Here is a 21,765-nt window from a genome sequence, read left to right as displayed (position 1 = left end):
TTAATCACTTTTGTAATGTCTTTTCCACCATGCCTTTCCAATTATATATTAACTCCAGGAGGGCAGAGGTCACATATATTTCTTGCATCTTCAGCACCTAGCATAGTGTGTCTGGAGAACCATGGGGCACAAGAGTACTTGCTAAAGGAGTTAAATTATGCCATTAAGAGAATTGCAATTTTTTAGTAAAAGTGAACATGTGAACATACAGATAAAAACAGCAGGGTGTCTTGAACTCCATATTAAACATATTTATGGTAAAGAAAGCAAGAGAGAAAATGTATTATGAGAATGTAGTAGAGGGTAGAAGACAGGTTCTAAAGAAAGCATACTGAACATAGTTATTTTGAAAACTATGTTTGAAAGTATATTTCCTGGCTCTGAACAGCTGGCTCAGTGGTAGAGCATCAGCCTGGCATGTGGATGTTCTGGGTTTGATTCCCAGTCAAGGAACACAGGAGAAGTGACCATCTACTTCCCCTCGTCCCCCTTCTCTCTCTCTCTTCCCCTCCTGCAGCAATGGCTCATTGGTTCAAGTGCATCAGTCCTGGGCTCTGAGGATGGCTCCATGTAGCCTGCACCTCAGGTGCTAGATACATTGGTTGCAAGCATGGCACCCCAGGTGGGCAGAGCATCGGCCCTAGACAGGGTTACCGTATGGATCCTGGTCAGACATATGTGGGAGTCTATCTCCCTGTCTCCCCTCCTCTCACTTGGAAAAGAAGAAGGAGGAGAAGAACAAGAAGAAGAAGAGGAGAAGGAGGAGGAAGAGGAGGAGGGGGAAGAGTAAGAGGAAGAAGAAAAGAAAGTATATGTCCTTGAAAGTGGATAAGCCTGAGAAATATTTCGAGGGAAATTAGAAATCATGGATAAAATCAATCAAGTTCCTCATTTATCAATGGAAATGATAATTTTCTGCCCAAACTCACAGAATTGTTTTGAGGCTTAATAAGATGTTATTGTTATATGTATATACTTTGAAGCCATAAATTTATAGAAATGTAAGTTATTATCATAAAAGTTTCCACTAGTTTAAAAAATGAAAAATCTCAACAGAATTTAAATCTTTTCCTTTGAGTGTTCTCACTTCTTTTTCAAATATTGGAAGTATTCCACATGTTATTATGTATTATTTCTGCCCAAAATATACCAAGTGCAAAATTGAAGCAACAAATAAATCAGGCAAAATTTAGGACAACATGCCTTCAGCCTCACATCTACCTGGAACCGGTTGCTTGGTTGGTCCTGTATACTGGGTGCGCCAGCCTACAAACAGGGGAGGTGTGACGAGACATGACATCACCTACAAATGGTTCAGTGGTGCCCAAGAATTTATGTTGTTACAATGAGGTGAAATTAAACTCATCTCTGAAGGAAATGGTGGGTATGCTTAAATAATCATGGAGGTAGGGGTGGGGATGTGGGTTTCTTTTCATCAGCTTCTAACAAATCAATCTTTCATTTTAGTTAGAGACAAAAGTGTTTATTTTTATTTAAAAATTTGTTTTTATTCAGTTTTTAGAGAGGAGAGAGAGACAGACAGACAGAGAAAGGGTGGGTGGGGGGGAAGAGCAGGAAGCATCAACTCCCATATGTGCCTTGACCAGACAAGTACAGGGTTTCAAACTGACAACCTCAGCATTCCAGGTTGACACTTTATCCACTGTGCCACCACAGGTCAGGCAAAAGTGTTTATTTTAAAATTAATTTGAAGTATTTTGAGAAACAAAATACTTCATTGGGCAAAGCATAGTTATTGAAATGTATCAGAAGTTGTCACAGAAACTGTTTTATAAGTCTTTATAAAAGTTATGAGACTGACCTGTGGTGGCGCAGTGGGTAAAGCATCAACCTGGAATGCTGAGGTCACTGGTTCGAAACCCCAGGCTTGTCCGATCAAGGCACATATGAGAAGCAACTCCTATGAGTTGATGCTTCCCGCTCTTTCCTCAACAACTCCCTACCTTTCTCTCTCTCTCGATCCTCTTTCTGAAATTAATAAATAAAAAATGTAAAAAATAACTGTTATGAAAGCTCAAGAATAAATGAAATTAGAACCCTTCAGTTGCACTGGGTGAGGACCGAGAAAGACCTACTTGGACTTCTCTTTCTGTCTTGCTGATGCAGGCACTTCAGGTTTTGTGTGCGAGGGTTGCTGTCTCAGTGTGAAAAGGAGATACATTTGGTCAGTTATATAATTCTGGTGGCTATTTTGAGTTAAATCTGTCATATAGGCCATTTTTTTTCAAGAGAGTCACAATCTTTTTCTTATTACGTCTTAAAGTGAAAGTAGACCTTGAGGAAGTATTAAACTTGTTCCAGGGTTCCAGATCACTTAAAGCAGTTGGGAAATAAGTAAACAGTAGCTATTTTGATGTAATCCTTTTTGTCAGGAGGGGTTCTCCATGAAGACTGGTCATCAGTGGAATGTTTGCAATCATGCTAATTATCTCAATGTGTTGTTTTTTTGTTTGTTTGTTTGTTATTGCTGTTACTCTTGTGAGGATGAGTTGGGTGAACATATACAATAAAGGAAATTCAGCTAAATTGGAGCGAGAGTCAGAACTACCTTCTGCAAGTCATTTCCAGACACCTTTCTCTCATTTTAAAAATGTGGCTGATGGCTTTTACGTGGATTATATGGTTGTTTTAATAATCAAAAAACGACGTTCATTTCCAGTGCTTTGTAAACTCTAAAAGTGAAAGTCTAGCAAGCATATTAATGTAAGAAGGAATGAGACAGTCAAATTATTTTACTGACTTTTATTCAGAGAATTTCTCAAAGAATGAAACTCTCATCTTCCTCCATGTTCTGGATCATACCAGAGAGTAAAAGATAGAATTTGGACTGTGATAACGAGTGCTTTCAAATTTAGAATCCAAGCATTATGACTACCTAATGGGTATCTAACAGTCATATCTGGGGAATCGACTAACTTCATGGAAGTTACACTGAGTCAGTATGGGAATCAGTTCTCCATGGTGTGAACAGGCTCATCTCCATGTCACTGAAGAGAAGGACAATGCCTAGGACACCTCATTCCAGTTGACCCGCCATGAATCACAAGCATTGGCATTTCCAGGTTTTAATAATGTTGTACAATAAAAATGGCTTCCCATTTTTATCTAATCTGAAATTCACAAAAATGCAACCTTAGACTGTCCTAGCCTGGTGGAGGGTTACTCCTCCTCTTCTCCCCAGCGTATTTTTGTTAGAAAAGCCAAATAGCGTTATAATGACAAAACTTACCCAAAAATTGCTAATACATTTGTTAGGAAAGTTGTTTAAGACCTTCTAGATTTAGAATATTTAAGGCTCATATAACTTATTGACTTTAGAAAGATAATAGAACATGTTTGGATTCCCAAGGTTGTGTATGTGTTCACTTTCCTGACTTGGAAGGTCAGGGGGCAGGGGTGATGTGCTTGAAAGTTCTAAGTGACTAGTTTTCTGTTCTCAGACATTTCTTGGGAATTGTAACATCAATGACTAAGATTTCACCATTGAAAAATGACTGACATATGTGTTAAGGCTTTCACAGTTTCCAAAGTATCTTAGAGAACTTCAAATATCCTTTAAGCCATTACTGGGATGAATAGCATATCAGCAGGCTCTTGATTGACAGGCAGTGACAGTAATCCTCAAATGGTTGAGAGTAATTCCCTATGCAGATGAGATAAGTATATGAGTCAGTGCGAGGTGCATTTGTGTCAAGGAGACATCCCACCAGGACAGGAGAAGTTTAGTTGGGCTGCAGAGGAGACAGCAAGACACAAACAAGTGATAAAAATAATATTTCTCAGTTTTGTTGGAGTCTTTCCCTTCCCTGTTGCCAAACTACCAGTATTTGCCTAATGTCAAAGATGAATGTTTTAATGTTTCTAAGTGTTCTTGCTGGGAATTATACCAACTAAATTATTCTTCCCCCTTTCCACTTAGTTGAATTGTTATTTCAGCTATTCCAAAAATCTCCAGTGTCTTCAAATTAGACCACTCTATGGCTCCAGATGAAGAAAATTTTATTTAGCACATCTAGAAAAATGCTGCTGTGTTTGAAATAATTCTGTCTAGTAGCACATTTTTTAAAAATATAATTCTGTATATTCAGTTAAACAGTACACATATAATTATAGACTATTCTAAATAAAAATAAGAGTCTAGGTAGTTATTTTCCTGACTTCTCAATTGCAAACTTCATATCTTTATACTGTTATCATCAAATATACTATTTATTGTATATTAATGGCCCCCCCACCAGATGTTGAGAGCTGTGCTGCATATAGAAATAGACGATGACTAATGAAGAACCACGGCTAAAAGATTTTGTAATCTAGTGGAGGAGTTAAAAACAATCATGTATGTTTCTGTATTTTAAAAATCCTTGCACGGAAGATTTCGAGAATGATTTTAAGACTCCATCTCGGTGGGATCTATCATCTGCTAATGGAGCAGGAGAGGGGGAGGTCTTGGGCCAGATATTTACCCGCTTTTGATTAGTCAGTTGAAACAGAAAGGGCTATTTAATCCTGTGGCTTTTTACTAAAATGTGAAATTTCCTGAGTTTTACAAACAGAAAAATTAACTTTATTAGAAATAATATTAATACTTTGTTGAGGTTGCCATATGAAACATTTTCCTTTCATTCCAATCATACAGATTTATGAGTGATTCTTTTCTTTAATTTATGTTTATTTTTAGTGAGAGGAGGAGAGGTAGAGACAGACTCCCACATGTGCCTGACTGGAATCCACTTGGAAATCCCACTAGAAGACAATGCTTTGCCCATCTGGAGTCATTGTTCCATTGCTTAGCAACCAAGCTCTTCTTAGTGCCTAATGTGGAGAGCATGGAGCCTTCCTCAGCTCCAGGGGCCAACTTGCTTGAACCAGTCAAGCCATAGCTGCAGGAAGGAGGGAGAGAGAAGAAGGGGGGTGATGGAGAAGCAGATGGTCATTTCTCCTGTGTGCCCTGACCAGGAATCGAACTCAGGATTTCCACACACTGGGCCAACATTCTACCACAGAACCAACCAGCCAGGGCCTCTGAGTGATTCTTAAATGTTGAAAGCCTATTAGGAAGAAGGACAAATATGTTGAAATTTCATAGACAGTATTGCACACTCTACAACTAGTGAGAGAACTGAACAAACAAGGACCCATGTCTCTTTTGCTTGCTCCTTCACCCTATAGTATGAATGCTCATGCCTGAGACATTTAACCAGACAATGTGTTATCACAGTCTGGACAATCTCTATCAGAGATCAAGAAACCAAACTGCATTTAGGGACATGAGTCCCCGACAGCAAATCAGTCATTCTGTTGTTATGAAAACTTCTCCATTTGAAGTGCTTGAACTGTCTCCACATTTTGCACATATCACTCATTGTCCGTGTGTCTCCTGCTTTGAGTCACACCTAACCCTGGTGGCGGTTACCACATTGCTGTAGCTTTTTCTGAAGAATCACATGTGGATTCAGTCCCCTCGCAGAAACAATGCGCTTTCCACTAGACGCTGTTCTCAAATGTCCCTTTACTGATATCACTGTTCATTAATGTGGCTTTTACTGTGGTTGTTACTCTTGTCCAGAGAAGCAGCAGGCAGTGAAATTACCCAGAATCTCAGATTAGGTAACTATACTTATTCTTCAAAGAGGTGAAAGGTCCTCTATCCCTGGCTCTGGTCACATCCCTCAGGAGGCCAGTGCCTTGCCCTGCTTCCTGAGAAAGTAAGGGCCTGCCCATACTGAGTTTATCACCTTTAACTTTATGGAAGTAGCAAAAGTTCCCTGTCCTCATTTTCTTTTTTTTTATTATTTTTATTTTTTTATTTATTTATTCATTTTTAGAGAGGAGAGAGAGAGAGACAGAGAGGGAGAGAGAGAGAGAAAGAAGGGGGGAGGAGCTGGAGGCATCAACTCCCATATGTGCCTTGACCAGGCAAGCCCAGGGTTTTGAACTGCGACCTCAGCATTTCCAGGTCGACGCTTTATCCACTGTGCCACCACAGGTCAGGCCCCTGTCCTCATTTTCTATCCTATTTATCGATAGATTTTCTAACAAAGAGAATCAGAAAATAACTGTTAGTCACTTTTTTACAACTGTGGAAAACAAAAGATGTCTCTTTTCAGGAGACACAAACACACACACCCCACAGAGCCTTAGTTTAGGGCCATACGTCTGTGTAATTACTCCTTCAGCTGATGGATGGGGTCTTGAGGGTGAATAAACCAGTGTGACCCCTGATTAGAAATCCATTGATCTTATCTATTCATTAATTGTAACATCATTTTATATCTCCCTTCCAAATAGGGTAGAATTTGTATGAATAAAATAAAATTGATTAATGCAATGACTATATTCAAAATAGAATGCTTCTAAGTTGGCAAAATGACTTACTCAATTTGCAAGACCAAACATTGTCAGATTATTTTCCTTGTACCTAACATAAATCTTCAGATGATGGTTGATATTATTAATTTATCTTCCTTGACATGGGAAGTAAAAGCTTCAGGTTAAAAAATACAATTTAAATGTAATAAAACTTTACAATTATTCTATAAACATTTTCCAAATTATGCTATTAAAATTTCCCTAAAGGGAAAACATAATTTAAGCAATTTTTTCCCCAAAGCAAACACTCAGAATAGTTTCCTCACAGTTAAGTCATGAAAGCATGTTACACTGCAAACCTGGGGTTGCAAAACAAAATTAAGATGTCATTAAATCTGTGAGTGGGTCTTCTTAGAGTGTATTCCTTCTGCTCTAAGAGTTTTTAGGGACCTCTTTCAACATTCCCCAGTGTCTTGTCTGTGAGTTGTTAATGGTTTTATGGAGAAAAGGTCTTGCTTTTGTTTTTCAGTGTTGAAAGTGTTATCATTGGCCCACGATATCTCAGTAGCTTCTCACAGAGAAGTTCTATATATTGGTCCTACTGTATATCCATCGGAGGTAGGCTAGAGGTCCTGCTCCTTGTCCCCTCACACCTGGATGTGAACTGACTTAGCAGCAGTTCCAATTTGACCTTGCCAGTCATTTTCACAGGGAACAGAAAGCACTATAGGGTCCTGATGAGCAACTAAATGATCTGACCCAAAGTGATGTATGTTACTTTTTATAACTCTTTGGCCAAAATTTGTCACACGATCTTACCCAGCCTGAAGAAAGTCAAGAAGGGCCTGACCTGTGGTGGTGCAGTGGATTATTTGTTCACTTGGAATGCTGAGGCTGCCAGTTTGGAACCCTGGGCTTGCCCAGTCAAGGCACATACAAGATGCAACTCCTATGAGTTGATGCTTCCTGCTCCTTCCCCATCTTTTTCTCTATCTTCTCTCTAAAATCAATAAATAAAGTTCTTAACAAAATGTCAAGAAGAGTGATCCTACCATGTTCCTGGGAGGCAAAGAGCTAAAGCTATTGCTTAATAGCTCTACCTCAGGAGTTGTAATAGCTGGGAGGTGGAGATAGGGTGTGTCTGGATGCAGTCAGTACCAAGGTAGCCTGTAGCTAACTTGCATTCAACTTGTATCTATTCAAAATAAAATCATGGACCTGCTTGATATTTAATTGGATTTTTGCATGAATATTTTTGGTCTTGGACAAACCATAGTGGTGCTACCAGATGGCATCCTTCCTAAATTCACAAAATGCTTAAAAAGCTGATGGACATTTCTTGAGGCATGAGAGAGAACTGGTGTTTACCCCGGGTGACTACCTCAGAGACGCTTCTTGGGTGTATCAATTATAAAACCATCTTTATTTTACTTAGTTTTTCTAAGTGAACTCATCCTTAGTGGGAATTAAAATCACTGTTAATGGAAGTACCAATTTCAAGCTTCAAAAGATCAGATTTAGGTGAACTTAATAATTTATTAAATATAGATGGATATTTGCATAATTTAATTTCCTATACTCCACACTAAAATGAATTACAATGCTTAAATTGTTGACCTTTGCCCAATCTAATCGAGAACAATAAGTGTTATGAATATAGTATGATATAAGGAGAATAATTCTTTTTTGCAAGGAAAATTAATTATACTTGAAATCTTGAGGACACTTGAAATGCAAACATTACACAACCCGATCTTAAGTCTGACTCATACTATTCTATTTTCCTTAGAATGTATTACTTGTGTTTGGACTTCATTTTTCAAACAATTCAGACTTTAAAAGTACTTAAAAATCAATTACAATTCTTAGATTGTTGGTAAATATTACTACCACTGTTATAAATTTAATTATTTTTTAACTCTATGTTTTGTTCCAATTTATTGAACCTTGTTTAATGGCTTAGAATAGGTCTAGCTTGGTGAATGTTTTATGTGCACTCAAAAAAATGTGTTTTCTGCTGTTACGGTTTGTAGTGTTTTGTAATTGTCAATCAGGACAATTAACAGTGTTACGCAGTTTTTAGTCTTACTGATTTTGTAACTGCTTGTTCTGGCTGTTCTTGAGATAGGGATATTAAAACATGCAGTCTGATAATTTTATTATTCCTCCTTTTAGTGCTATTCATTTTCACTATGTGCACTTTGAAACTATGCTGTACACTGTTTTATCCTTTTGGTAAATAGCTCTCATAAAACATCCTTTTTAAATCTCTTTATGTACTTTAACATTAATATGGCTACTCCATCTTTATTTAGTTAATATGTGTATGGTATAGCTTTCCATGCTTTATTGTCGACCTGTGTGTTTATTTTGAAGTGGGTAGCATGTAGACAGCCTATGGTTGAATCTTGCTTTTATCTGTTTATCGAATCTGACAATCTCTAATTTAAACCATCTGCATTCATTGTTTTGAATGGCTATGGTTGGGTTTAAATCTACCATCTTGATGTTGTTTTCTAGTTACCCCATGTGTGTTTTATTATTGTTTTCCAAGTTTCATCCCTCCTTTTATATTAATTTCATATTTTCTATGAATCTATTTTATCTTCACTATTGAATTAGTAACTATGTCTGAATTTTCCCCCAATGCTTACTCTAAGGGTTACCATATTCCTCTTTATCAAAGTCAACATTAAAATGTTAATACACAATTTGATATATCGAATAATGAATTTAAAATTATTCTGTTTCTATTTTCCCATTGCTTGCATTTGTGCTGTTGTTACCATACAATTCACTGTATTTGTTATAAATGCCAAAATATATAGTGAGTATTTTGGCTTTCAAAGGGTAACTGTCTTTTAAAGTACATATTTTTAGAGAGTTAAAAAATGCTTGTTATACGTGTTGCTGTTGCTTTCCATTTCTTTGTGTAGATCCAAATTCCCATTTGGTATCATTTTCCTTCTGTCTCCTTTTAACATTCTTTGTAGGGCTAGTGTGCGGCTGATGAATTCTTGCAGCTTTTGTATGTCTGACTTGTCATAATTTTCTCTTGATTTTTGAAAAGTATTTTTGCTGTATGCAGGATGCCAGGAAGACATTTTTCTCTTAGTACTGCAAAGATGTTACCTGATTTCCTTCTGCCTGCATTGCTTTTGGTGGATGAGAGGTCTGATAGCATTCTTTTCTTTGTCCACTGTATATAGTATGACTTTTTCTCTGTCTGCTTTTAAGATTTTTTTTTTATCATCGCTTTTCAACCATTTGATTTTTATGTGCCCTGTGCGGTTTTCTTCATGTTTCTTCTACTTGGAGTGTATCTGAATGCCTTGATCATGGGTTGTAGTTTTCATGAAACTTGTGAAAATGCTCACTTTTATTCCTTCATATATTTTCTTTTGTATCGGCACTTTCAGCTGATTCTTCCCTGGGCCTTTGTTGCGACTTTTCGTGCACGTGCATATCAGTACTACAGTCATGGGGGCCCCTCTGCTGGTCTTGGGGCTTCCTCTCCATGCAGCTCTTTGATTTGGTATCTTGCTTTACAAATCCCAGCCCACATGACCTCCCACCTCCCATGTCTACCCCCTGGCTCTCAGCTCTGCGAGGTTGCTGAGCTTGGTTTGTGTTCCTGTCTCTGCTCTGTGCCCTCTCTAGCAGGGGGCAGGTGCAAAGTTAGCGCTCCCCTTATCTGCTCCTCTTCTTTTAGGGATCATTATTCTGTGCTCCCTGGACTCCCACATCTAAAAACCATTGTTTCATGCAGTTTGTTGGGTGTTCAGTTCTAAAGCAATAGGGGAAGCCTGGCCCCTGCTCTTCCGTTATGGTCACAATCAGAATGCTATGCCCTGTTTCAAAATAATCATATTTTATAGAGAGATCTTTCATTTCAGAGAAGGGTGGGGTATAATTTGAAGCAGTAAGGTCATCATAATTTTTGCAATGTAAATGGTATAACAACATAAATTGCATTATGTTATGGATGTAGCAGAACTGTGATCTATGGCGCAATTTGTTTTCTGCAGTTCGGTTAGTATCAAAGAACCAGGCAAACAAAATCAGTGTGTACATCACAGAAAGTTTTTCACAGAAAACATAAAGATCATTAAAGTGACCTTGCCTACTTAATAGCATGCTTAACTAGCCATGATTTGGCTTAAATTATAGCCCCTTAAATTTCAACAACTGTAGTCTGTGAAATCCTGCCTTCTACAACAGGGAATCCCAGAGCTAAGGAGAGCTTCACCAGTCAGTTCACTCAGTATGGGCATGCCCCTTTCTGGACAAAGGATTCCAAAAATAATTCTTGGCTGCACTACAAAGTAACACCTGGGTTCAGCATGTTATCTTGGACAGTCTGGAAAAGGCTCATGGAAAGTCAAACCTATTTTTTATGAGAATATGAAACATATTCAGGGAACCTAGAGCCTCTTTTATTCAGGCAAATACTAACAATTTTATTATGATAGAGTAACAATGCATTGTATTTACCTCTCAGTGCTTTCATCTGGTGCATTGCTCTGTTGCAACCAGAGCCATTCTAGCGCCTGAGGCAGAGGCCACAGAGCCATCCTCAGAGCCTGGGCCAACTTTGCTGCAATGGAGCCTTGGCTGCGGGAGGGGAAGAGAGAGACAGAGAGGAAGGAGAGGGGGAAGGGTGGAGAAGCTTCTCCTGTGTGCCCTGCCAGAAATCAAACCTGAAACTCCTGCACGCCAGGCCGACGCTCTACCACTGAGCCAACCAGCCAGGGCTTTCACGTGAACTTTTAAAACAAAATTTTTTATTGTGTTTTCATTTCTGCTACCAATAACAGTTTTCAAAACAAATAGAGTTATGGCTAATTTTTAACCTCATTCTCTTAATACTGAGGGGAAGTAGTTCTACTCTCAACCAAAGTTGAGCCAATACAGGAATACTTTAGAATAACACGTACTCAGTAAGGGTAGTGAGTATATTTTAAAATTGTGTAGTAAGAAAAAGGAATAATCAGGACAGTGTTTTTAGGGACCTAGGTTGACACATAGCCACACTTTTTTGTGCCCCTTTATAGGGCAACAAATGATGAATCCATCTGAAGAGTTAAAGTATATGAGAGTTCTGCCCGACCAGGCAGTTGGTACAGTGGATAGAGAGTTGGCCTGGGATTCTGAGGATCCAGGTTTGAAACCCTGAGGTCGCAGGCTTGAGCACAGGCTCATCGGGCTTCAACACGGGCTCACCAGCTTGAGTGCGGGGTTCCTGCCTTAAGTGTGGGATCATAGACATGACCCCATGGTCGCTGGCTTGAGCCCAGGGTCACTGACTTGAGCAAGGGGTCACTCACTGTGCTATAGCCTCCCTTGCCCCGGTCCAGGCACATATAACAAAGCAATCAATGAATAACTTAAGGTGCCGCAATGAAGAATTGATGCTTCTCATCTCTCTCCCATCCTGTGTGTCAGTCCCTGTTTCTGTCTCTGTCTCTTTCTTGCTAAAAGAAAGAAAAGAGAAAAGAAAAGAAAATTAAAATATATATATATACAGTATTCTGCTCTTGTCTCCAGGCTAGATTATACCTGCAACTTAAAGACTTCACAGTGAACACATATATTCACTACCCAGATTTTTTAACATTCTCCTAAATTTGCTGTGTGACATTTATCTGACTAATCATCAATCAGATTTTTTCTTCTCTGCATTTCACAGACCAAAATCTGCCTCCTTTAGATATTTTAGTTTACATCAGATGTTCAATATTTAAGTTCTCAGTATTATATATATACTATGACATATAAAGTACTTTGTTTTATATAATAGTTACATAGCATAACAAGAATAAAATGACTAGGTAATATAAAAGATAGTATGGGCATTAAACAACCTTGAGAAATTGTAAAACACTTCCTAATGACAATGATTCCATCATGATTGTGTTTATTCAGTGACTATCATATGCCTTTTAATGCCTCTAGCTCTTAAATTTTTATTCATTTTTCTGATCAAATTATTCAAACTATTCTGAGATTTGATACTATTCTTCACTTCCTCCCTCTGCTCTTGGTTCCCTCAGTTCTATAGAGAAGAGGTCCAGTTGGGTGATTGCAAATAGCTTCTCCGGGCTGGTCATTTCTTGATCCTTGTTCTCCTCTTCCCAATGAGCCAGGTTTTTGATAGTCTGTGAGCACCTACGTGTCATGAAAAATGCTCAGGGACATTAAGGGGACACTTACTTTTCAGGTTTTCTTTTTTGTGTTGTTGTTTACTAAGTTCACCTCCAGGTATTCTCTACCTTGAGATTATAGGGCCATCAGTTATCTCACAAAGAGAAGTATAAAGTACCAAGTGTGAAAACACAAGACTGGCATTTTATTGCATATATATGCTAAAGATGTTCTGGTGCTTCTTATAGACTGAAGTGCCCAGGAAGCTGCTAGTTTCCAATTCTGTAATCTGGTGGCAGTCCATTTGCTATTCAGTTTGCCTCTATATTTGTATAGGTTTCATAGATAAATTATGATACATTTATTTTTTTTTAAGTTTTTTATTAATTTTAATGCAGTGACATTGATAAATCAGGGTACATATGTTGAGAGAAAACATCTCCAGATTATTTTGACATTTGATTGTGCTGTATACCCCTCACCCAAAGTCAAATTGTCTTCCGTCACCCTCTATCTGGTTTTCCTTGTGCCCCTCCCCTCTCCCACCCCCTCTCTCTTTCCTCGCCCCATCCCCTCCCACCCCCGTTACCATCAAATTCTTTTTTTTTTTTTTTAATAAATTTTTATTAATGGTAATGGGATGACATTAATAAATCAGAGTACATATATTCAAAGAAAACATGTCTAGGTTATTTTGTCATCAAATTATGTTGCAAACCCCTCGCCCAAAGTCAGATTGTCCTCCGTCACCCTCTATCTAGTTCTCTGTGCCCCTCCCCCTCCCCCTAACTCTCTCCCTCCCTCCCTCCCATGTCCTCCCTCCCCCCCCACCCTTGGTAACCACCACACTCTTGTCCATGTCTCTTAGTCTCATTTTTATGTTCCACCAATGTATGGAATCATGTAGTTCTTGTTTTTTTCTGATTTGCTTATTTCACTCCTTATAATGTTATCAAGATCCCACCATTTTGCTGTAAATGAACCATCAAATTCTTGTTCATGTCTCTGAGTCTCATTTTTATGTTCCATCTATCTATGGATTCATATAGTTCTTAGTTTTTTCTGATTTACTTATTTCATTCCGTATAATGTTATCAAGGCCCATCCATGTTATTGTAAATGATCCGATGTCATCATTTCTTATGGCTGAGTAGTATTCCATAGTATATATGTAACAAAGCTTTTTAATCCACTCATCCTCTGACGGACAGACACTTGGGCTGTTTCCAGATCTTCGCTATTGTGAACAATGCTGCCAAAAACATGGGGGTGCATTTCTCCTTTTGGAGCAGTTCTATGGTGTTCTTGGGGTATATTCCTAAAAGTGGGATAGCTGAGTCAAAAGGCAGTTTGATTTTCAATTTTTTGAGGAATCTCCATAATGTTTTCCACAGTGGCTGCCCCAATCTGCATTCCCACCAGCAGTGCAGGAGGGTTCCCTTTTCTCCACATCCTCGCCAGCACTTATTCTGTGTTGTTTTGTTGATGAGCGCCATTCTGACTGGTGTGAGGTGATATCTCATTGTGGTTTTAATTTGCATAAAATATGATACATTTAACAGTACCTAACATTTCACAAATAAACTGAGAATATTACTAACACTTTGCTTATTAATGATTTATGAAACTGTGGAGTGATAATTCTTTTAAGAAACACCATATTTGGAATTATGTTATAACATTACTCTATAACACAAACTTATGGGTAATGGCCATCAGTAATCTATATTACCTCTCCTGTCACTCAGAATAAATGTAATTTTCCCCTGTCATTCTCATTTTTATCTAAACTTAAACATTATGTTAATAAATAAAAACACACATGGGAGCTGTATCTTGTCTTGACTTTTGTACCTTAAATCAGTGGTTCCTAGATTTTTATCCCATAAACAAAGAATTTCTGTTCTTCTTACGGCATGAGTGTGGTAAAAAGTGAATGTGTTAGCTCCTTATTTGATGATAAAGGACTTAAAAAATCCTGCCTGTACTGTTTATTAGAATTTTGTGTTACTGGACATGTAAGAGGGACCATCAGTAGAAAACTTCTGCTTGCAGATCAGTGGGAAACTCACCATGGCTGTGCCTGGCCCACAGAGAAGCATGTGGAGTGATGGCTCAATTTAAAGCAAGTGTAGAGAGCATCGTACGTCCAGTGTCAGGACGCAAACCCATCACATGTGTTCCTTCACGTCCTGATTACTGTGGGAGAGCAGTGACACGTGTAACTTCAGCTGTGAAGCCTTCTCGTGACTCGGAATGAAGGAGGGCTGACTTTACTGGTTCTACATTTCAGTGTCAGTTACCAAAAAGACACCTGTGACAGAGAGAGGAGGAACAAGACGAAATCAGAAATACCAGTCACAGTGCTGTAGTCCTCGCTGCCCGAAGGCAGTCATCTTACGCAGCATCAGCTCTTCAGTGTTTGACTTTGAGAAATATATTTGGTGTAGAAGTGTAGAAAAATGAATGAACCCAGATTTTCACGCATGTATAGAGATACATTTAATCCTTCCTATGACGTTGCTTTACCTTTTTTTTTTTTTTTCCAAATTGGATCTAGTAACTCCTCTGAATCTTGATGAAAACCTTTCAATGACTTTTAATCAAGTCTAAATTTCTTAGGTTGACCACCAGCACCCTGCACGATCCGGGCCCTGCTCACCGCTCCACACTCAGCTGCTGCAACTCCCCTTCTTTGCAGGCCGTTCACGGCCTTTGTTAAATTCCACTTTCTTCCTTAGTCCTCTGTTAGGAAGTTTTGCATTGGTTGCATTCTTTGTCTCCCCAAACTCTGCTGGGACGCTCCCTTCTCAGAGAGGTATTTCCTGAACACCATTGGCTGATGTCACACCCTCTCCACTCACCTTCGCACTGGGATGGCTCTGTCCTCGACACTCAGAGTGGTTTTGATTATATGTTTTCTGGTTTGTTGCTCTGCATTTAGAGTAAGAAACTCACTGTCCTGTATTAGTCTAGAATTCCCAGTGTTTACATAGCACCTGACACACGGTGAACGCTCAGTGGACATGGCGGAAGGATGCTTTCTGGGAGCAGCCACAGCTGCTTGTGGTATTTCAGTGATTTCTGCATCAATATTCGGAACTATGGGTCTAGAGAGTCATGTCATTATTTTCAACAAAGAAGCATTATTAGATGTTTATTTGCCTCTGACACGAATAGTCTTTTGCAATGATCATAAAATTGGTTAGTGGCAGCATTGTGATGGACGCATGATTAGGTTGAAATTTTGTTTCTGCTTCTTTTTTTTTTTTTGTATTTTTCTGAAGCTGGAAACAGGGAGAGACAGTCAGACAGACTCCCGCATGTGCCCTACCGGGATCCACCCGGCACGCCCACCAGGGGGCAATGCTCTGCCCCTCCGGGGTGTCGCTCTGCCGAGACCAGAGCCACTCTAGTGCCTGGGGCAGAGGCCAAGGAGCCATCCCCAGCGCCCGGGCCATCTTTGCTCCAATGGAGCCTTGGCTGTGGGAGGGGAAGAGAGAGACAGACAGGAAGGAGGGGGTGGGGGTGGAGAAGCAAATGGGCGCTTCTCCTGTGTGCCCTGGCCGGGAATCGAACCCGGGTCCCCCGCACGCCAGGCCAACGCTCTACCGCTGAGACAACTGACCAGGGCTGTTTCTGCTTTTTTTGAGCTCTGCAACCTTGCAAAGCCTCCATTTCCCTGTCTGTATCACAGGGGTCATAGATAGCACATGGGAATGTTAGAAATGTGGGAAGAGCTAGCCTATTCATACAGAGCCCAGGACAGGGCCTGAACACAGTGCCCAGCACACAGAAGGAATTCTAGGAATCACAAATACAAAATTTTTCCCTGTATTGTTCCAAAATTTTCTTCTTTTTGCTGGAAAAATGTGTTGTATGTAAACAAGGTCAGAGAGATAATTCTACAGAGGAATTGAAATAATGGCCTAATGTACTGAAATATTTACATATCACATTTAGGTGTACGTAATGAAGTAATTCATTTCACAAAGTCCACAAAGGCTTATGTAGCTCAATGTAATTTTGCAGTTTTATTTTATTGGCATTGCATTAGTATATTTTACGAATGTGTTATTGATGGGTGTTTTTTTCCTACCCTTTTATGCTTCCAGGAATCAGTAGTTTTGGCTTTTTAAAAAACATTTTCTTTTTCCTAGCTGCGTGTTTTGCATTCCCTGATTTTAGAGGTAAAAACATTAATTAAATCTCTGCACATTTTTCCATTTCGTGCCTAATTAAGACCAGAAGCACCGTGGAGGTGAAGACACACTGCCCTGTCCTACATGCGGGCGCTGGGTGGCCAGAGGGTGCTGGTGGGAGGTGTTGGGAAAATACGGGCTAAGGGAGCCTGGGAACTGGGTGGTCTCCCTTGTGTCTGCACCTGCTGTAGCAGAAGGTGCATCCTCCCTAAGCATGTTATATAACACTCGCATACAACCCAGGACCTCAAATAGATCCAGCATTTCCATGAGGAAAACCAAGGACAACACTTTCGTCAGGAGAGCGAGCATGTGATCCCAGTCATTTCTGGGCAGCACAGGCTCCTGGCAAGAAGTGGCCTACTTCCTCCTGAGCTGACTCACAGCCTCGTCACCACAGTGGGCCTGAGACGTCATCCCACAGCATGTCCCCACCCACCTGCTTCGGGAAACACAAGAGACCAGACTGCCATGTGCTTCCTGTCCCCGTGTGGTCCCTGCACCCACTGCTCAGACTTCCTCTCTGGCCCCTTCATAGCCCCTGGGCCCCCCCTGGGCCCTGTGGGGCTAGAGGTCTCTGCGAGGAGCCTTTGACCTCTAACTCCCCTTTAAGCATCTGTTCACTGTCCCAGCCCCTCCCATCCCAGCCCATCGCTTACTTGACTGCGTTTTCCCACTGTGCCCAATATGCTGGCTCTATTTCAAAACAGATCTGGAATCTGACCATTTCTAATTAGTTCCACTTTTACCATCTGTTTCAAGCGACCATCGTCCCACCTGGGTTATTGTAACACCTCCTCAGTGATTTCCTAACTTCGACCCTCGTGCCCTTTGGGCTGATTTTTTCACATTGCTGCCAGTGCATTCATTTGGACACCTAAGTCAAATAAGGTCACCTCCTGGCTCCCAACTGCCCAATGGCTGCAGTCCCATGAAAAGGCCCACCATGTCCTACATTATCTGACTCCCCGGTTGCTCCTGTAATCTCGTATCTGCTGCCCTGTCTTGCGCTACTTCCCTCGAGACACACTGTCTCCCTGCTGTACCAAGAACTTTGCCAATAATGCCCTCGGCTCGTGGCTTTTGCACCAGCTTCTTCCCCTTTATCTAGAATGGTTTTGTTTTCCACCTGATATTCTCTCATCTGTCACTCCTTTTAGGTCTCTACTCGAAAGTCAAGTTACCAGTGAGCGCTTCCGTGGCGACCCTACATAAGACAGTGACCTTCTCCCCTACTGTTCTGTCTGCCCTGCTGCTCTGTTTTATTTTTTCTTCGTAACACTCTTCACAATCTCAATATGTTATACATTGGTTTGCCATGCTTCCCCCAGAATGAAAGCTCTGTGAAAAATGAGACCTTGGTTTACTTATTATTTTGTCCTCCACCCAGAACAATGTCTACAACTTACTAGATTTATATTCATTATTTATTGAGTGTTTAAATTACCTCATCACTCTTTAGAATTAGAATAGAATGAAAGTTTCACTTCAATCACTGGATGTTTCTCCTACATGCAAAGGGGAACTCCCTTTGTCTACTTCCAAGTGAAATACTAGAGGATGGGAAGGAAATGAATGTGGGACAGTAATATTATAGTATTTAAGTTTAAAGGTGTTGGTGAATCTCCTGTCTATGTCAAGGTATAAACTATTCGTTAAAGCTTAGAATTTATGTAACCTATTTGTTAAAGTTTAGAATTTTAGAGATAGAGGTGATCTTAAGGGAAACTGAGACACAAAGAGGCTGAGTGAACTTGTCCAAAACAACGGAACTAACCGGGGTCAGGCTAGGTTGCGTTTCAGCCTCATTGTTCTCTGTTCAGGATTTGTTCATTCAACATTGAATATTTACGGAGTACGTACTCAAGGTTTGCTGTGGTCAAAGAGACAGATAAATACAGGATCTCCTCTGATTAACCGTGTAGGAGATATAGATTAAAAATATTAAAGTTAAACAGATACATTCTTGGACTGTGTACCCTGATGGAGGAAATAGCATTTACAAAGTGCTCTATTTAGGAGAGGAGACTGACCTAATCTGAAGAATAAAGTAAGTCTTCCCTGGGAATGTGTTATCAGGACAGGAATGGCGTTTTGAGTGACGAGGAAGGGTTAGCAAGAAGAAGAGGAGGAGGGATGTATTCCTGCAGAAAGGCTAGACATTTCTCCCTGGCAGGAGCAAGAAGGAGCCAGAATTATCATCTCTCTGAAGGCAGGCTGAATTGAGCTCTGATGATGTATTATGGTTGTTCTGTTGATCACTTATGACATAGATCTTGAGGACTTTATAAGGTCATGCACAATGTCTTCTGACCTGTTCTTTTAATATCGGACATTTTGGTTTTGCCATTAGCCGAAAAACTTAACCTCCTGTTTGTATTCATGGCCTAATTTTCACTTTCTCTTAATTTCTTTCAAAGAGCACCATCCTGACAATCCAGTTCTTGGGAGCTCACACATTCTCAAACAGCTAACTTCCTATTTTTATTGCTGAATCATCCAATCAGGCTTAATTGTCACTCTCTCTCCAGCTGGTTCTGTCCTTTTGCAGAAGAAATTTTGCTACAGGTGCATTTTTTAAAATTAGGAAAGTGTGAGTGCCTAAATATGGACACATCTAGATTTCAGTGGTGAATTCTGGAAGGAAAAAAACATGATTAGTATATTTTACCTTTCATCATGGTGATTAAGACATGTTGAACCATCCTATCACAGGCTGACCCATAGTACTCACTGAAAAAAATAAAAAAAAAATTCCTTGACTGGATAGCTCTGTTAATTAGAGCATTCTCTCTCTCAAAGCACAGAGGTTGACAGTTCAGTTCCCGGTTGAGGCACATAGAGGAGCAGGTTGATGTTCCTGTCTCTCTCCCTTCCCCTCTCTCTCAAAAATCAATAAGTAATAAAAAATTAAAGTAAGTTTTACGTGGTTTTAAATTTTTGATTATTTCCTGTCTTTTTAACATTTTAGGTGAGTTCAAAATTGAGTCACACAATCTTTTCCCAAAGGAAGTGTGCTTTGAAATAAAAACAACTAAGAAAATGGAGTTTTTAAATTGATGAGAAATCATTTTAATTTGCCCTCTCTTATTCATGAAAGACTAGATTTCCAAATAAATTTATTGTTTCAAAGTTGAAAGGGAGATGATTAACCTATTTAAGGAAATGGCCTGACTGGTGGTGACTCAGAGGGTAAGGCAACGACCTGGAACGTTGAGCTCTCCGGTTCAAGACTCTTGGCTTGCCTGATCTAGGTACATATGAGAAGTAACTGCGAGTTAGTGCTTCCCACCTCTCCCTCTCCCTGCCTTTCTCTCTGTCTCACTCTCTTCTTTCTGAAATCAATAAACAAAAATCTAAAAAGAATGATCCTCTGAGAAAAAAAAAGCTTATAATTCCTACCATATGGAAGTCTTTGGATGAATGTTAAGAAAAATAAGAATTTACACGAATGTAAAGTTTCTAAAATATTTTCTTCTATGTACTTTAAGAAATAGAATTTATTGTAGTGTACTTTATTGATAGTCTATAATTAGTCCTCATTAGTGAATTATACATTAATTAATAAAACATTTTTATCTGCTCAATTTATTTAAATATTAACATTCAAATATTTATATTAGGTTAATCTGCTCAGAAAAATTTTACTTACACTATACCAGATGATATATTTTGCCTCATGTATATCAAATCAAAGATTCATATTTTTTGATATGTAACATATTGTGGGCTCAACATCTGCACTTATATGACAATCAAAATGTTTCTAGAAAACTTCGTTCATCAAATATTTAATTTCCTCCTTTATGTATTCATATTTACGTAACTCTACAAATAACTCTCGCTCAGTTATCTCATATTTCAAATTTGATTTATAAGGTTAAAATTGATGGAGAAAGAGAAGGTAAACTTAATATAGCATATACAGATACTGTGCTAGCATATCAGTTATTTGATTACATCAAATAATCCACACAATATCTACAATGATAGGTATTATTTACTCCTTTCACAGGTGAGGAAACTCGGGTTCAGAGAAACTAAGAGACTGGAACATCATAGAAATCAGTGAAAATGTTCTCTCAATAAAAAATGTCCATGCTGAACAGGTTGTAAGTTTTGTACCTGTGTAATAGCACTCCATGGCCCCGCCTGCCTGCGCCTGCAGGCATCCGGACACCTTCCTCTGGTCGTAGGAGTACTACAGAAGAGCAGAGTTTAATTCAGAGTGGTGCACGAGGTGAAATAAGGCAAACAGGAGGAATTGAGGACTTCTATTTTCAGCTTTGTCACTATCTCAGTAAATGAGCTCAGAAAAACATTTAACCTTTTGAAACCCGAGTTTCTCCTTCTTAGGGAAAAAAAATAAAAGAAGTAAAACAATTATGAGATTTACCTAACAGGGTTTTTCTGATCTTTAAACATTGTGATTTTGAGGTTCCTGGAATAAAGGTTGCTGGAAGGAAGAGCTCTTTAAATAAACAATTAGGATGATCTTAAATCCCCTTTTCAGGTTGGAGAATTCTTTTCTAGTTATAAAGGTAATGGACACATTGTTTACCTTTCTCGGTTTCTTTCCTCAAACCAGAAGCAGCGTTTGGGTTGAGAAGAAAGTTGCGAAAAAGGAATTGGTTTCTAGTCTACTTCTGTCAGTAATGTGCTGTGTGACCTTGGTTAAGTTATTTAATCTCTGAGACCTCAGTTTCCTAATCTGAATAATCAGGGATTGGTGGTCTCTGTTGTCTTATTTCAATTTGAAATAACATCAATGTGTTCCAGTCTCCAAGACTGAATAAAGCTGGGCACATCACATATGCTCAATGAATAATAGGTTGAATGAATGAAAGAATAGATCATTGTACTGCCTTCCTTTGCTTCACTACATGAGGATCTGTAGGTGTCAGGTAGAGAAACTATAAGGATCCCTGGGAGAGCACAGTACTGGGAAGTGGGAGGGGATGGTTGAGGGAAATAAATGCTTTTCTCTTACTGTGCCCATATGTGAGGGTTGGGTTTGTGGAAATCTGCTGAAATTGATGCGGTCATCTACTGTGCAGAGTTGTTTCTGAGCCTGACCCTCTTTTGACTG

General features: G+C 39.4%; 1 protein-coding gene and 1 long non-coding RNA gene across 2 annotated transcripts in view; one reads left to right on the top strand and one right to left on the bottom strand.

Moving 5' to 3' along the window:
* Positions 1 to 21,765, top strand: part of HCN1 (hyperpolarization activated cyclic nucleotide gated potassium channel 1) — a 335,249-nt gene that overhangs the window by 62,214 nt on the left and 251,270 nt on the right. The window lies entirely within an intron of this gene.
* LOC136320359 (uncharacterized) lies at positions 14,578 to 20,893 on the bottom strand. The gene is made up of 3 exons (XR_010728320.1): positions 20,802 to 20,893; positions 19,348 to 19,409; positions 14,578 to 14,788 (listed from the first exon to the last, which is right to left on the bottom strand). It is a non-coding gene; the product is annotated as an uncharacterized lncRNA (long non-coding RNA).

The sequence above is a fragment of the Saccopteryx bilineata genome, chromosome 1, assembly GCF_036850765.1.
Source record: "Saccopteryx bilineata isolate mSacBil1 chromosome 1, mSacBil1_pri_phased_curated, whole genome shotgun sequence".
NCBI lineage: Eukaryota > Metazoa > Chordata > Mammalia > Chiroptera > Emballonuridae > Saccopteryx > Saccopteryx bilineata.
The sequence above is the reverse complement of the archived record's forward strand: the minus strand, read 5'-3'. Positions and strand labels throughout refer to the sequence as shown.